Source organism: Protopterus annectens, chromosome 11.part0, assembly GCF_019279795.1.
Source record: "Protopterus annectens isolate FY-2018-M chromosome 11.part0, PAN1.0, whole genome shotgun sequence".
Lineage (NCBI taxonomy): Eukaryota > Metazoa > Chordata > Ceratodontiformes > Protopteridae > Protopterus > Protopterus annectens.
This window is the reverse complement of record NC_056745.1, coordinates 712,877,259-712,895,406: the sequence shown is the minus strand read 5'-3', so window position 1 is coordinate 712,895,406 and position 18,148 is coordinate 712,877,259. Positions and strand designations below refer to the sequence as shown.

Sequence of the window (18,148 nt, the reverse complement as noted above, 5' to 3'; positions counted from 1 at the left end):
AACAAACTGCGTGCTGTAGCAGGGCCAGCCAGTCGATAGTGTAAAAATATGGCTGTAGGTGATTTAGTCATGTTAAATGTCGCCAAATGGGCATGGGTATTTCCTGATGATAAGTGGGTTGAGGACTTGGCCTACTCTGACCTACGCCAGCAACTCATGCTAATGGTGGAAGAGATGTATGTACCCCTATTGCCCAGCAACCCTGGGTCAATAAGGTACTGGCCATCTGGTGTCAATTTGCCAGCTTGGGTTAGCTGTGATAGCTCTGTTGAATCAAAGCTGGACGTAAAACCAACCAATCTGCCAAAAATGAACTAAGAAATGCTATACACAATGTAGGTTCACTGACATGAAGGAGCTTAAATGTGGATGATGTGATGGTAAGGAGAAGGTTGGACATCCTATGCATTCAGGAGACAAAATGAGCAACAAAGACGCGTAGCTTTGGATCCAGAATCTACTACTCAGTAGGACGACAGGCTAGAAATGGTGTGGGAATTGTGGTGGTGGAAAGGCTTCAAAAGGCAGTGAGGGATGTCATCAGAATTAGTAAAAGACTCATGGCAATCAGACTTCAGCCTAATGAAAGGGTACTATTCATAATCTCAACCTGTGCCCCACAGTACAGTTGTGATCATGAGGAAAAGAGTGCATTCAGTCAGTAGATGTTCTTTGTGTTTCACTGTTGCAGTCATCACACTAGGGTTATCCTGCCAGGGGTGGCCCTCAGTCGCCCCGAATACCAGCGTCTTAGTTTAATTTCTTTAATTTCTGTGTCGGTTGCTGTCGCTTCAGTACTGACGTCAGGACATCAGGAGTATAAAAACAGGCAGCCAACACCATTGCATCAGTCTTTCTTGCTGAGGAGCCCAAAGCAGAAGCAGTTCGCACGAGTGCTGGTCGGCCGCTACCTGAGTTTTCGTTTCCGAAATTGAATCATCTTGAAGTCTTCTACAGCTAAGTACCCTGTTGGGGATCCTTTTTTCTTTCTCTAACCGATGTCAGAAAAAGTTAACAATTGTCTCGCCTGTGGAAAGCAAGTACCACACCGAGGTTTCCATTCTTACTGCATCACCTGTTTAGGCCTGGACCACGACGTACCACGCTGTCGGTTTTGTGCTTTGTTCAAAGCCCGAACTATTCGTCGTCGGGCACTTATTGTAGCTAAACACTTTCGTTCCCGATCTCCGTATTCTGAAATGACTTCGGTAAGCCATCCTACTACCGATCTTCCGAAGAAATGTAAGGATAAAGACAGACACACCGCACAGGTCCAAAACTGCCGACGACACTTCCGTTAAGCTAGTTGCCAGTTCACTGGTACTCAGTGAGGTGCTTTCTCAGCCCTGATGCCCTTTTTGATGGATTCGCAGGCCGCTACCGAGACCCATTCGGAGTCCGGTATACCGGGAGACTCTTCTTTGACTGTGGAACCTGCGGATGTCTCTACCTTGGATGGGTCCAGAGCCACTGTGCAGGCACCGGCTTCTGAGGAACCTCTTTGCACTACCGATAATCGACACAAACCGACGACTTCTTTGACGTCTTCAGTTCTTTCTAAAACTACGAGTTTCTAATGCCAACAGTATGAGCTACACCTAAAAAACCGATGGCCCAATGTCAAGCACCTGCTTCCTTGCCACAATCTCAGATGCGTAAAATGGCAGAGGACCTGATCATGCTGATTAGGGGAAGCCAGCTTTCCCCTGCTGAAAGAAAAAGAGACTTGTCACCAGCAGCTTTATCTGACCAAGAGTCCGACAACTCTGAGGTTTCTGATTATGAAGACATGCCCTTATCTGCCTATGAGGATTCAGATTCAGAGGAATCCATTCCTTCTGCCTCCTCTCCAGAGGATTTTTCTTTTGGTGAAACCCTACATACTTTGAGAGAGCATTTCCACTGGGAATGCCAGGATTATCCTCAGTCCAAAAAGAGACTCGGGGAATTTTTAGATCTAAGACAGCACAGACCCTTAAATATCCCTCCTGTTCTGGATGTTGTGGATGATGTCTTTATGGAATCCAGTCTAACTCCTGATACTTTAACCCCTTCTCCAAGGAAACCTGACAGGTACTACAGAGTCCCTGACTCACACAAAGTTCTCTTCAAAAATCCTACTGCTAACCCAGAGGTCATCTCCCAAGGACCTAAAGGAATAAAAGCAACTACAGCTAAGAATTCCCCCCCCCCCCCGACAGGGATTCCCGAGCTTTAGACAGATGGGGTAAAAAAGTATACACCTCTGCAACTCTCGCCATTAGAGCATTAAATTGTCAGTTCCACATGCTGAAATACCAGCAACATACTATGGAATGTATTAAGCAAAAATGATCTACCTTTCCTGACTGTGCAGAAAATAAAGAATTAAAGAAGCTTATGCATTCTGCAAGCCAAGTCAGCAAGTATACCCTGCAATGTGAGTTTGATGCCCTAGAAGCATCTTGCAGGGCAGCAGTCACAGGTACTGTACTTAGAAGGCATGCCTGGCTTAAGGAGCAGACCTTGCCAGACTATGTCAAATCAAAATTATTGGACACTCCTCTGAACAAGGGCAATCTGTTTGGCACCAAAGCAGAAGAGGTTTTAAAAAAGATGGAAGAAAAGGCTAAGTCTATGCAGACAGTCAAAGATTTTTTGCAAGTGCAGCCTCCCAAGATTTAGTAGGCATTGTCCCTCAAAACATTGGTCCTTTCCAGCATCCTCAAGGACATCTCAAACTAGACCCGGGAGAAACAGACCCCACAGATTACAGTCTCAGGGTATGCAGAGATCTTAGCAATGGAGTACCTCCACTTCTAAAGCAGGGAGTGCTAAGCCACCCCCCCTTACGGAAAGAATTCACAATGACTTCTCATCTCCACCCCTCACCTCTGCCCAATTGCTCATGCCCCTAGGAGGAAAAATTGCCCATCATGCAAAAAACTGGACCTCCATAACCAAAGATCGATGGATCCTCAACATAGTATCCCAGGGGTACAAATTTTATTTCCACACACTGCCAACCCCAAAAGGGTTCCTAGATCTTCCTCCAAACCAGTGGACAGAGGTACAAAACCAAGTTCAGTCCCTGCTCTCCATAAGGGCAATTCAACCTGTTCCTGCAGAACAAATAGGCCAAGGTTTTTATTCCAGACTTTTCCTGGTACCTAGAAAAGAGGGCACCTGGCGCCCAATTTTAGATCTATCCATTCTAAACACCTTCCTGGTGGTACCAAAATTCAAAATGCTCACCCTACAGCAGATTCTCCCTATGCTGTCCAAAGATGCCTGATTAGCCTCCCTAGACCTAAAGGAGGCCTATCTGCACATCCCAATCAGAGACTCCTGCAGGAAATATCTAGGTTTCAGGGCAGGATCTATGCATTATAAGTTCTCTGCACTTCCCTTTGGCTTATCCACTGCTCCTAGAGTTTTCACAAAATGCCTGGCTCCAACCATTGCTTATTGCAGACAGAAAAATATTCAAATGTACCCTTACTTGGACGATTGCCTAATTCAGGCAGATAGTCAAGAAAGGCTGTTGCAGCACCTGACATTTGTAAAGGACCTTCTAACCTCCCTGGGGTACACTATCAACAAAAAGAAATCCAAACTAGTCCTCAGTCAAAAAATTGTATTCCTGGGAGCAAGCTTGGACACAGCATCCCAGATGGAATTCCTTACTCCAGAAAAACAAGCCTATCTGACAGGCTACTTCACTCAAATGGCTACCAGAACCCAGCTATCTGCAAGGAAAATCCTGCAGGCTCTAGGGTTCATGGCCTCCTGCATTTTGCTAACTCCATATGCCAGACTGCATATGAGGAAACTTCAATGGTACTTAAAAAGCAATTGGTGCCAATATTCCCAAGACCTGGAAACTATCATACCTATGATACCTTGTCTGAGGAAAGAGTTCCTTTGGTGGGCAGCAGCATGCAACCACAACAAGGGGCTTCCCTTTACACAACCCCACATCACCCAGACACTAACCACAGACGCATCAGATTATGCCTGGCTGGGGTGCACATCTGGGCGGCAGGTGCATTCAGGGCCACTGGAGCCCAAATCAAATTCATCTGCAACTCAACCAAAAAGAGATGCTAGCTGTTCAGCACGCTCTGACAGCTTTCAGATCCCTACTCTCACCAAGGCCCATACTAATCAAAACCGACAACACCACAGTGATGTGGTACATAAACAAGCAGGGGGGAACCCACTCTTACCCACTCTGCAGGCTAGCCATAGCCCTGTGGAACATGGCCTCAGCCATGCATATTCACCTGCAAGCTCAATTCCTGCCAGGCAACCAAAACTCTGTGGCAGACAACTTAAGCAGAAATCTCCTAGACCCACATGAGTGGCAATTAAACCACAACGCCTTCAGCCTTTTGACCCAGAAATGGGGTACTCCAAAGGTGTTATCAAAAGAAACTCTTTGTCAAGCTATTATTGCAGAACAACACACTGATCACTAAAACGCTCAAATTTAATAAGAAGCTTTCGGGTTATCCACCCTTCATCAGCATATAAAACAATCAATATTCTTTGTTTTAAATAGAGGTTGAATTAAAGTCACATGATTCAGCCAGCCTACCAATTACTTAATCAAACCTAACAATTAAAGCAATAACATACAATTCCTATTCACATTTAAAATCTAAACATCAAATACCTTAAAAACATGAATTATAAAGCATGTATAGTATAAAAATAAGTTCACAAAAAACATCAAATGAATCGTAAACTTACTTCAAATATTTTCTCTCCGTACTCCAAAGGTGGACCTATATGCTTCCCCCTACAACCACCCACTCAGCAAATTCTGCACCAGGTTACCTCACAGCAAGGCCTGGAAAGTGGATGCCCTATCCCTCCAATGGGTAAACCTCTCAATCTATGTGTTTCCCCCTCTATCTCCTCTTAAAAGAGTATTACTCAAGATGAGGGCGGAAAGAACAAGGGCAATCCTGATTGCCCCAGACTGGCCACACCAACACTGGTACCCACTACTGCTCAGTCTGTCACCATTGCCTCCATGGCACCTACCCCAAATCCCTAATCCTTACTGCAGCATTGCTTAACCCTTGACTTCTCCTCCAGTGGCCAGCCCAAGCAAGCAGGTACTGGATGTCATACGTAAAGCCAGACGACCCAGTACAAGGAAATCGTATGCTGACAAGTGGAAAAGGTATTGCTCCTGGATTCACACTAAAGGAGCAGATACAGCACAGCCCTCCTTACCTCTCATCCTGGATTACCTAGCAGAATAGGTAATAATAAAACAGGCAGCCGACATCATTACATCAGTCTTTCTTGCCGAGAAGCCCGAAGCAAAAGCAGTTCACAAGTGCCGGTCGGTCACTACCTGAAATTTTCATTTTTCGAGTTTCAAACCTGAAGTCTTCTAAAGCTAAGTACCCCATTGGGGATCCCTTTTTCTTGCTCTAACCAATGTCAGAAAAAGTTAACAATTGTCTTGCCTGTGGAAAGCAAATACCTCACAGAGATTTTCATTCTTACTGCGTCACCTGTTTAGGCACAGACCACGACGTCCTCACTGTCAGTTTTGTGCCTTGTTTAATGCCCGAACCATTTGTCGTTGGGCTATCTTTGTCGCTAAATTCTTTCACTCTCTTTCTCCGTATTCTGAAATGGCTTTGATAAGCCATCCAACTACCGATCTTCTGAAAAAACATAAAGATAAAGGCAGAGACAGACCGCATAGGTCCAAAACTACCGACAACGCTTCATTAAGCTAGTCGCCAGTCCGCTGGTACTCAGTGAGGTGCCTTTGCAGCCCCTGATGCCCTCTTATAGGGGGGCAGAGTTTCTACTCCAGACTTTTCCTGGTGCCCAGAAAAGAGGGCTCTTGGCACCCAATCCTGGATCTATCAATTCTCAACACCTTTCTGGTGGTCCCAAAATTCAAGATGCTTACCCTGCAATAGCTTCTCCCTATGCTAGCCAAGGATGCCTGGTTAGTCACTCTAGACTTAAAAGAAGCTTTTCTGTACATCCCCATAAGGGAGTCATGCAGGAAATATCTATGCTTCAGGGCAGGCTCTATGCACTACCAGTTCTCTGCACTTCCCTTTGGCTTATCTACTGCACCCAGAGTATTCACAAAGTACCTGGCTCCAGCCATTGCATATTGCAGGCAGAGAAATATCCAAATTTTCCCATACTTGGACGATTGCCTGATTGGCGGACAGTCAGGAATTGTTACTTCAGCACCTGGCATTTGTAAAAAGCCTTCTCACTTCATTGAGGTACACCATCAACGAAAAGAAATCACAACTGGTGCCCAATCAAAAGATTGTATTCCTGGGGGCAAGCTTGGGCACAACTTCCCAGATGGCATTTCTCACACCAGAAAAACAGGTCTATCTGACCAACTACTTCAAATAAATGGCCAACAGAACCCTGCTATCTGCAAGGAAAATACTGAAAGCCCTGGGGTTCATGTCCTCATGTATTCTGTTAATTCCATATGCAAGACTGCATATGAGGAAACTTAAATGGTACTTAAAAAGTCTTTGGTGCCAACATTCTAAGGACCTGGAAACAATCATTCCAATCATACCTTGTCGAAGGGCAGAGTTCCTTTAGTGGGCAGAAGCATGCAACCACAACAAGGGACTGCTTTTCACTCAACCCCTTGCCGCCCAAACCCAGACAACAGACACATCAGACTATGCATGGGGGGGGGGGGGGGCTCACATGGCAGGCAAATGCATTCAGGGCCACTGGAACCCAGGCCAAATTCTCCAGCACATCAATCAAAAACAGATGCTAGCTGCACAGAATGCTCTGACAGCCTTCAAATACCTAATCCTTCCAGGATAGCTGCAGATAAAAACAGACAACACCCCAGTTATGTGGTACATAAACAAGCAGGGGGGAACCCATTCTTACCCACTCTGCAGGTTAGCCATGGCCCTGTGGAATATGGCCTTGAGCAACCAAGTGCATCTACAAGCTCAGTTCCTGCCAGGCAAACAAAATTCACTGGCAGATGACAAGCAGAAATCTCCTAGAGCCACACAAGTGGAAATTGGAGCCCAACACCTTCAACTTTCTAATCCAGAGGTGGGGGACGCTGGAGGTGGACCTCTTTGCATCTCCCGAGAACCACCAGTTGAGCAAATTCTGCACCAGGAACCTTCACAGCAGGGCCTGGACGGTGGATGCCCTATCCTTCCAATGGGAGAACCTCTCAGTTTATGCCTTTCCCCCTCTGCCGCTCCTCTCAAAAGTACTACTCAAGATCAAACAGGACAGGCCAAGGGCAATTCTTATTGCCCCAGACTGGCCACGTCAACACTGGTACCCACTCTTACGCAATCTGACAACAGTGCCGCCCTGGCACCTTCACCAGACTCCTACCCTGCTGTCTCAGCAGGAGGGACAGATTTTGCATCCACAGTTGCAAACCCTAAACCTTGCAGCCTGGTTTATCCCCTGAATACACCACCAGTAACCCTCAGCAAACAGGTGCTTGACGTCATTCTTGAAGCTAGAAGACCTAGTACCAGGAAATCCTCTGCTGAAAAGTGGAAAAGATATTATTCTCAAGGAAAGGACACAGCAGTGCCCTCCTTACCTCTAATCATGGATTACTTAGCAGAGCTACTCTGCAGAGGCCTGTCCTTCTCCTCCATTAAGATTCATGACTCTGCTATCTCAAATCATTATAATACTGACCCACTTCTTTTTTCTCACCCTCTCATCAAACAGTTCCTGAGTGGGGCTAACAACTTAAGGCTCCCTAGGAGAGCACCCACCCCTGCCTGGGACCTTAACTTTGTACTGGAGAAGCTCATGCTTCCCCCTTTTGAACCTGCTGCTTCAGCAGAGTTAAAATTTCTGTCTTGGAAAACAGTCTTGCTTTTAGCCATAACTTCAGCAAGAAGAGTGTCTGAGTTACAGGTGCTAATGGCTGTGGAACCCTTCATTATTTTCCATGCTGACAGGGTTTCCCTCAGGACTAACCCATCCTTTATGCCTAAGGTGGTGTCCAGTGTGGCTCTAAACCAATCCATCCATTTGCCAACCTTCTTCCCTAATCCTCAGAATAAAGGGAAAGGATCCTGCACTCCTTGGACATGCACAGACAGCTCAGGTTCTACCTTGACAGGACTAAACCTTTCAGAAAATCTGACCAGCTGCTAGTCAGCTTGGCTACAGCGGCAGTGGGCAAGGCCATTTCAAAACAAACCATTTCCAAATGGATAGCACACTGCATCCATTTATGCTACAAGCACCATGGAAAACCTACCCTACAGGGGTTCAGACTACATTCCACTAGGCCTACTTCCTCCTCTACAGCATTTCTCAAGGGAGTCCCTACCAGGGACATTCTGGAAGCTGCAACCTGAAGTTCTGTACACACCTTCACCAAGCATTACCACTTACCTTTGTTTTCTAAATCCAGAGCTGGATTTGCTACAGCAGTGTTACAAGGCATGCTAGCCAGCCCTAACACTTCTTGACTGCCTCCATCCTTCCTCAGCTTTGGGAATCAACCACAGTGTGATGACTGCAACAGTGAAACACGAAGAACATAGTACAGTTGTGTACACTTACCATAAATATAGATGTTCGAGTGTATTCACTGTTGCAGTCCTGGTTTCCCTCCCTCCAGCCTCCTGGTTTTCTCTGTCCTTTCTACCTCTCCTCTCTATGGCATTTTTACTGACAGTGGTATTTACTTTTTACTGGTGATGTTCCCCACCATATACTAGCTTCCTCTTTGGGGGCTCCTGACATTTGGGGCAAGAAACACTGATGTAATGGTGTCGGCTGCCTGTTTTATACGCCAGATGACCTGATGTCATGGAAAAAGTGACAGCATCTGACTCAGAAATCCCAAGACCCTGGTATTCGGGCCGACTGAGGGCTACCTGCAGGCAGATAACCCAAGTGTGATGACTGCAACAGTGAATACATTCAAACATCTACATTTTTGGTAAGTGTACACGACTGTACTTTTTAACTGCTGCTTTACTGTGCTCCCCTGATTGGCTTACTTTTGTTACATAAATAAGTATTGCCTTCAGTAGAAGAGCCTGTTTTGCCATGGCTTTGTTCAGTATCCTAGGCAGTGGTCACATTATTTCCTTCCTCCAATGTTGTCCTGCATCACTTCCTTCCCACTGCTAGTGACTTGTCTTATTTCCTTTATTTAGCTCCTGAAGAAAGCTAAACAGCTTCCCTCCCTACAGAAGACTAATCAGTTTCCCTACCCTGCAATGTATATTTTTGGATTTCCAGATTTCTGTTACCTTGAACATGCACCCTTTGCCTCCAGATGATTGTCATAGAATCTGGCAAGAGTAGAGTAATAACAGCTTCTCCCTGTAGCTAATTGGTGATCCTAGATAAGTTTAAGCAACATTTGGAGTTATTGAATGTTGTGTCCCCTGAAATGACACCCTGCACTTGGTTATTAAACTGCGTGTTACTTGTTCCTACAAATCTTCTGGCAGTTCAGCAATGTCCTAATGTTCTCATCACAAATAAGTAAAGTGAAGCCAGTTCTTCATGAATCTTTTTAGCAGGTGATGCCATGCAGCTGTACTGTTTGTTCTGCTGCCTAAGTACTGAATTTAATTTGGATAGTCTTCTGGTATGCTGTGTTCTATCTTGTCTGCTTAAGCAGGACATCAGTGCTTCATTCAGGGAGGAACAGACTGTATACTGTGATAATCTAAGTGCAGGATGACACATACTTCTCAACTGCCTAGATTTTCGCAGAATGTCCTGAGTTCTGTGTCATATTTTTGGTCTGTTCCTCATAAAATCTGTGATTTTCTGGCAAAGAACTGGGAAGGTCTAGGGACTGATGTCACTAAATAATGACAGGCATTTGAGTTTCAGACTTCATATCCTTCAGAAAAATGCATGCCAAGACTTACTTTGTTATTCTAGAAACTTTCTATGTTTATAAGAGCAATATTTAATATCTGTCCCTATTTTGGGGCCTTTGCCCCCCCCCCCCCAAAATTAGGGCAGGCTTTGTCCAGATTTTTTGCACTCAGAAGTTGAGCGATGTGGCACAAACATACGTATAATGCTGTGTGTGTGTGTGTGTGTGTGTGTGTGTGTGTGTGTGTGTGTGTGTGTGTGTGTGTGTGTGTGTTTCTATGCTTATCTGCACTTGCAGTTTCTTGGTCATTTTTATTTCTAGCTAGCTGCTATTATATTGTGCTAAATTCTATCCTGTCATACTTGTGTTTCATTCAAGATAGATCATACTGTATTCTGTGTTAGACTAAACAAACCCTGTTCTTCACTCAGAGGCTGGATATATTTTCCAGCCTTTGGTGTTTCCCTCAGGACTAAGGGTTGATGCTTTCCAGACAATATACTGTGCAAACTATGAGTCTGAGTTGGTTGTACTAGCTACATTTTTACATTTGTGCATACATTCCCTTGTCACCCCATTGTGGAAATGTACAGCATCTGACTGGTTAACTGGTACCCTTTCAACGTCCTTGTCGGTGTTTCATACGTTCTTATGTAAGTGTTTCATAGTTGTGCATTTTAATGATCTGCCTCCTGCCTTGATGGGCATGGGTACTCTGTAGTGCAGGTGCTGCCGAAATGTACTGATGCCTAATGTATGTGCTTGAGAACCATGTCTGTTTATTATGACATATGTATTTTGCTTTGAACAGTATTTCCTGAAAACAAATAATATGAGCTTAATGGGCATACATTACTGATGGCATCTCCTCTGCTAGCTGTCCTTAACTTTTAATCTAGTTTTAGCTGTTTATTGTGACAATTTCAAAAAGTTTACATTTGCCATTTTAGAGCAAATTCCAGAAAGTACAAGAGGTGGTGATTATAAAAATTCTGTCGAGGAAAGAGGGGTTGAATGGCAAGTGCAACTGTGTTTTAAAGGAACATAACATAAGGGGACTTAGGAGCTAGTCTTTACTCTTTAAATGGATAACATCCTGTTTTTAGCCATTGTTTTCAGTATTTGTTCCTAGTTTTTATTGGTTGTAATTTTATTTATAATTGTGATGCAAGTGTATACTTTTGTATTTTCTGATGAAGTTGTTTTAGAAAGTAGCAATTAAAAGTTAATTACCCTAAGAAAATGTCTGTTGTCTCCTTTGCGCCATTAAAATAGGTTTTGTTTTGTGGTTTTGAGTTTACTCTTATTACCACAGGTATTGGCTGTTTTTTTTTGATTTAATCTAGTTGTGCTGAACCTGCAGTTTCACAAACCCTTCGATATCTCAAAGTCTGCATTAATATGTAAGGTTTCGTGTAAAGTGCCTTCTACGTCATGGTTTAGTCTCTGTGTTTCTGCCTGTATGCCACTTTCCTTTCTCTTTTGTCCTTTCATTTTGTTGTGGCCTTTTACCACTGTAATTAATTTTTTTTTATTTAATTTAACTGGGTAAATGCCAGTGAGTAGTTTTACTGGCATGACCCAGGAAGAAAAAGTACAGTTTTGTACCTACCATAAATGTAGATGTTCGACGATCTACATTGCTGCAGTCCTGACAAATGGGTACTCCGCTGCCCACCATCGGCCCGAATACCAAAGGGCTAGAACCGGCGTCGGTCACGGGCGCCTGAGACTGACGTAAGTACTTGTCAGTACAAATGCGCATGACCGACGCCATAACCACAGTCTTTCTTGCCTCAGACGTCAGAATGCAAAAAAGAAAACACCACCCAAAAAACCCCAATCTAAAAAGAAAAAGGGGGAAGGAGGGAGGGAAAATAGGACTGCAGCAATGGAGATCCTCGAACATCTACATTTATGGTAGGTACAAAACTGTACTATGTTCGCTGCCTCCCATTGCTGCAGTCCTGACAAATGGGTAGAATCCCAGAGCAACGGAAAAAGGGGGGCTGGCCAACTAAATAGCAGGAGGAGCTGCAGACATGCCCTGTAAGACTGCAGTGGCAAACCCAGCCCTAGACCTAGAATAAAGAGGCAAATGATAATGCTTTGTAAAGGTATGTACAGAACTCCAAGTAGCTGCCTCTAGAATGTCTTTAGTAGCTACCCCTCTCAAAAAAGCAGTAGAGGTGGCCGTAGCCCTAGTAGAATGAGGCCTGATCCCAGCTGGAACCTCCTTACCATGATGAGAGTAACAAAAAGCAATACAATGGCCGATCCACTTGGAAATAGTTTGTTTCGAGACAGCTTTCCCACTTGAAGCCACAGCAAACGAAACAAATAACTGTTGAGATCTCCTGAACTCATTGGTTCTGAACAAATAATACCGTAACTGCCTATGCACATCCAAAGAATGCTAAACTCTTTCCCCTTCATTTTTGGGGTTAGCATAAAAAGTAGGCAAATGTATAGATTGGTTCAATGCCACATTAGAAACTACCTTAGGCAGAAAAGTAGGATTAGTACGCAAGGAAACTCTGTCCTGGTGAAAAATCAGAAAAGGTTCCACTGCCATGAGAGCCTGTAATTCAGATACCCTTCTAGCAGAAGTAACAGCCAATAAAAAAGCAGTCTTCCAGGACAACAACTTCAAGTCAGCCGTAGCTGCAGGTTCAAAAGGAGGCAGAGTCAGCTTTTCCAAAACAAAATTAAGATCCCAGGCAGGAGTAGGAGCCCTTCGTGGGGGTCTTATATTCTTTGCCCCTCTAAGAAACTGTTTAAGCAAAGGATGTGAAAATAAAGGAGGATCACCATCATAGTGAGCAGAAATAGCTGCAGCATGCACTTTTATAGAAGAGAAGGACAAACCCTTGTCCAGTAACATAGTCAAATATTGCAAAGTACAACTCAAATTAGGCAACGTGACATCAAGGCCTTTAGCTGAACTCCAAAGAAAAAATCTCTTCCATTTATCAGCATAAACTTTTCGAGTACTAGGACGCCTGGCTTCCAAAAGGACATCCAAAACTTGTTGAGGGAGCTGAAGGCCCGCATCCTCTAAAACTGAATGCGCCAGGCTGTCAGGTGTAGGGATTGCACCCTGACATTGAGAAAATGATTGTTTTCTTGAGACAATAAGTGAGGAATCCGTGGTAATGGCCAGGGTGTCCCGTGAATTAGGCTCCTCAGCAGAGGGTACCAATGTTGACGAGGCCAATCCGCGCTATAAGGATCATGCAAGGCTTGTCCCTCCTGACTTTCAACAGGACCTTTGGAAGAAGAGGCAGAGGAGGAAAGGCATACACGTGAAGGTTGCTCCAACTGAAGGATAGTGCATCTATTTTCCAGGCTTTCGGATGAAACAGCCTTGTGCAAAACAGAGGTAGTTGGGAATTCAGAGGAGAAGCGAACAGATCTATGTCTGGAGTTCCCCAAGCCATGGTCAACTGACGAAATACCTGAGGGTCCAACTTCCATTCGTGAGGATCCACCATCTGTCTGCTCAGAACATCTGCTAACGAATTTTGTGCTCCTGGCAGAAACTGTGCTCGAAGAGTGATGTGCAGATCCAAAGCAGTTTCCCATAACAGCATTGCTTGTCTGCAAAGAGGGTAAGAATGAGTTCCCCTGCTTGTTGATGTACCACATGACAGTTGTGTTGTCTGTTGAATCAACACCAGTCCCGGTCGAAGTAGACCCTTGAATGCTTTCAATGCAAATTGAACTGCCAGCATCTCTTTCATGTTGATATGCAAGTGAAGCAGCTCCGGGGGCCAAAGGTCTTGAATCCATTTTCCTTTGAAATGAGCTCCCCAGGCTGACTCGAGGCGTCTGTTGTTAATATCTGACTTGCCTCGGTTGGGTCACAGAGAGTCCCTTGTTTAGGTGACATTCCTGAGCCCACCACACAAATTCTTTCTGAATGCAAGGTAGAATCCGAATGACAGTATCCAAATCGTGGCTGTGTTGAGTCCAAACGCTTTTGAGATACCATTGTAGCTTCCTCATATGCAGTTTGGCATTGGGAAGTACTAGAATGCAAGATGCCATGAACCCCAAGGCTTGAAGGACTGTCCTTGCAGTCAGCCTGGACATTACGGATAGCTGTTGGAAGTATAGGTGAAGATTTCTTTGTTTGTCCGGGGTAAGAGATGCCATCTGAGTAGCTGTATTCAGTCTCACACCCAGAAAACACATCTCCTGTGAGGGTACTAGACTGGACTTTATTTCGTTCACAGAATACCCTAGGCATCTGAAAACTGTCATCACATACTGCAGATGTCGAAGAAGTTCGTGCTTGCCCCGAGCCAGTATTAAACAATCGTCCAGATAAGGATAAATTTGAATTCCCCTTAGCCGGAGAAAAGCTATTACTGGAGCCAGGACTTTTGTGAATACCCTGGGCGCAGTAGATAAGCCAAAGGGCAATGCAGAGAACTGATAATGCAAATTCCCAGTCCGAAACCTCAGGAATTTCCTGCAACTGGGCCTGATAGGAATGTGAAGATAGGCCTCCTTGAGATCCAAAGTCACCATCCAGTGATCTCTGCCTAGCATAGGCAACAGCTGCTGCAGTGTCAACATCTTGAATTTCGGAATTTCCAGAAAGGTGTTTAGAATGGATAAATCCAGAATGGGCCTCCAAGTATTTCCCTTCTTTGGCACTAAGAAAAGACGGGAATAAAACCCCGTGCCTCTGTCCACAGAAGGAACTGCCTGTATTGCTCCCAACCGGAGCAGAGAAAAAATCTGTGCCTGCGCTTCCAGTCTTTGCTGATGAGGCACATCTGGCATACCTTTGAAAGGAGGGAATGTGTGAAAATAAAACTTGTAGCCTCGAGTTATAATGTCCAATACCCATTTGTCTTGGGTAACCAAATGCCAGTTCCTTTTGAAAAGTCCCAGTTTTCCTCCTAGAGGAGCTGCCAGCAAAGCAGAGTCCGGCAGCTGAAGACACAGGTCATTGGGACTGCTTCCGAAAGGACTGACCCCTGCCCACCCCAGCAGAAGGGGTAAAAGAATTCAAAGGCCTAGAAGTAACAGGGCCCTGAGAGGAAGCCCTACCTCTACCACGCCTCGACCTGCCCCTAGAATGAAAATCCGAAGAGGGAAAAGACCATCCCCTAGCAGGCCAATTCCTACTGAACTTAGGGGGCTGAACCTGTAAGAAGTCCTTTACCGTCTGCATAGACTTAGCTTTTTCCTCCATTTTTTTCAAAACTGATTCCACTGGAGGGCCAAAAAGAACATCAGATTGCAAAGGAGCATCCAGAATGCGAGCCTTAACATGCTCTGACAAGGACTGATCCCTAAGCCAGGCATGTCTGCGAACAACAGAACTAGTAGCAGCCACCCTGGAAGAAGCTTGTAAAGCATCAAAACCACACTGCAAAGAATGCTTACCAACCTGGTCCGAAGCATGCACTAAATCCTGAAGCTCCTTACAGTCAACACCTTCAGACAAAGCATCCACTTTACATTTCAATTGACTTAGCAAATAATTCTGATACCTGAGCATATGAAATTGACAATTTAAAGCTCTCATAGCCAAAGTAGAAGAGGTATACAGCTTTTTACCCCACCTATCCAGGGCCCTAGCATCCTTGTCCAGAGGAACCACAGAAGCTTTAACACCTTTGGGGCCTTGAGAAATAGTTTTTGGATCAGCCCTAGGACTCTTATACAAGTACTTGTGAGCTTCCGGAACCCTGTAGTATCTATCTGGTTTAACTGGGGCAGGGGGCAGAGAATCTGGGTTAAGGGCAGCCTCAGAAAATACATCCTGAACAACATCCAGTACAGGGGGAATAGCCAAAGGTCTGTGCTGAGGTAAAAACAAGAATTCTCTCAGCCTTTTACGAGAATCAGAATAATCCTGGCCATCCCACTGGAAATGTTCCCTCATGGAATGCAAAGTTTCAGAGAAAGAAAAATCTTCTGGAGGGGACGCAGAGGGAGTAGCGTCCTCAGCCTCTGAATCAGAATAGGGAGGGAAATCCTGAAGCTCTTCCACAGAGGAATCTGACTCATTGGAAGACTGAACCAGACCCTCCAACTCAGTGTCTATCCTGGGCCTCTTCACAGGGGGGGGCATGGAACCCCTAATTAAAGTAATCAAATCTTCAGCCATCTTTAACATGTGCTTCCTAGGAGCTGGACCCTGGGGATTAGCACCAGCAGGGATAGACTTAGATTTAGAATGGCCTTTGCCTTGAGAAGGAGGAGGTCTAACTACCCTATGAGGGGAGGAAGCCACTGACAACAAAGAAGCACCCTCAGCTTGGCCTAACACAGGAGAAGCCACTTCCTGCAGTAACAAAGGCTCCCCTAGACACACTGGTAAACTGTCAGAAGGAGCCACTGAAGCAGTCAGTGGTTCCACAGAACCGACGTCTGGAGTAGACGCCTAATCCTGTTTGGACCGCAAAGACTTATCTTTGTGCTTCTTAGAAGAACCAGTCGTCGGAGAATCCGACGGCATGTTATAATTACAACGTTTACCAAACACCAGCCTAGCACAGTCCAACCGACGTTTAATAGTACGCTTGTTAAAAGTAGCACAAAAGCGACACCCAACAACGTCGTGCTCAGGCCCTAAACAAGGAATGCAGAGTGAATGGTAATCCCTATGAGGAATCTGTTTCCCACAAGAAATACAGTTATTAACTTTTTCTGACATCCGGCAATACTGAGGCAAGAAAAAGACAAAAAATGTTCCCAACAGGGTACTTAGCCAACTTGGTATCCGGTCTGAAACTCGAAAACCGACAATTCCAGAACGCCGAACGGCACTTGCAAAAACTGCTTCTGCTGAGGACCATGCGGCAAGAAAGACTGTGGTTATGGCGTCGGTCATGCGCATTTGTACTGACAAGTACTTACGTCAGTCTCAGGCGCCCGTGACCAATGCCGGTTCTAGCCCTTTGGTATTCGGGCCGATGGTGGGCAGCGGAGTACCCATTTGTCAGGACTGCAGCAATGGGAGACGACGAACATCACCGCAGTGCAAGTTTAAAGAATAATTTTTGACTGTTTTATAGTCAGAGAAGTGTTTCTTTGTGAGGAACCCACAACACCCAAACAAACCTCATGCCACAACCTGCAGCCTACCAAATTGGCATTTGGAGGCCAAGGTCAGTCCGTGGACCATACACTAAGACACAGCAGCATTAACCAATTTGTTAGAATGTCTCTTGTTTTGTTGGTCAGTTTTCTTGGTCGTAAACAACCTTTTTGAGATAACAAGTTGCTGCACTGAAGGAAATGAGTTTAAAAGATGTGAAAAAGTGCAGGAAGTCTAAACTTGTTTGCATATAGTTTTCATTTAACTATCCGTAGATATTTGTGTACAAGTATGCATACATCTGTTAAATATCTATATTTTGTGTCAGCAATAAATCTCGAGTCCAGTTATTTTTTTCTTAGGTGTATTCTGTCTTGCTCTGTAAAAGTCCGCAACCTAAATGAAGAATTGAAATATGTCCCTGCCCCTTAGAAGTTAATTTAGCATTTTTTTTTTTTTGAACTTGTGGGAGTTTCGAATCTCAACAAAGGAGGAGAGGGTGTTGTTCCTAAACACTAGTACAGTATATAGAAGCTTCCAGAAGATTCAGAAACAGCCCAACCTCCTGTGGTTAGAGGTCCAGTAAAAAGGGACTGTTTCTGCGGTGCAGCATTTTGTGATTCAGAGACACATTAGCCGCAAAGAGGAAAGACTTTATTATCAGCTAACTTGCTGTCTCTGAATCACTGTTAACTACCATGAGTGTAGATTAGTAGTTCCTGCATTAGTTAACACTGGCATCCAACGCCAACGCATCTAGTTAGCACAGGCAGCCCCATTCAGTCTCCCACACACACACACACACACACACACACACACACACACACACATCATATACTCCATACCTGTCCCTGTGTTGTCATAATGTTCCTGATGTCTCTTTTTTCCATCCTTGTATATCATAGATGATTACAGTCAATCATTAATGCCATGCATTAGAGTTTCACACTTCATATGCTTCAGTTAATATACACTAGTGTAAATGCTGTCATTCTAGTGACTTTCTGTGTTTGTAAAAGGAATAATTAAATTCTGTCCATGGTAGTGTTTCTTTGTCTCCACCCCCACAATTATTTTTGACTTTGTCTAGATTCATGTGCTACAAGGTTGAAAGCTGTGCTTATATGTGCCCTGTCCCTTTCCCCTGTAACTCATTGCAGACCTTGAATAATGCCCATGATCCTCATTGTATTATAAGAAAACCCTTGTTACACTAGCTAATGTAATGCATT

General features: G+C 44.6%; 1 protein-coding gene across 1 annotated transcript in view; it reads left to right on the top strand.

Annotated features, from left to right (window-relative positions):
• The window catches only part of HIPK2 (homeodomain interacting protein kinase 2), a 1,139,975-nt gene that overhangs the window by 846,362 nt on the left and 275,465 nt on the right, over positions 1–18,148 (top strand). The gene's annotated exons all lie outside the window — the stretch shown is intronic.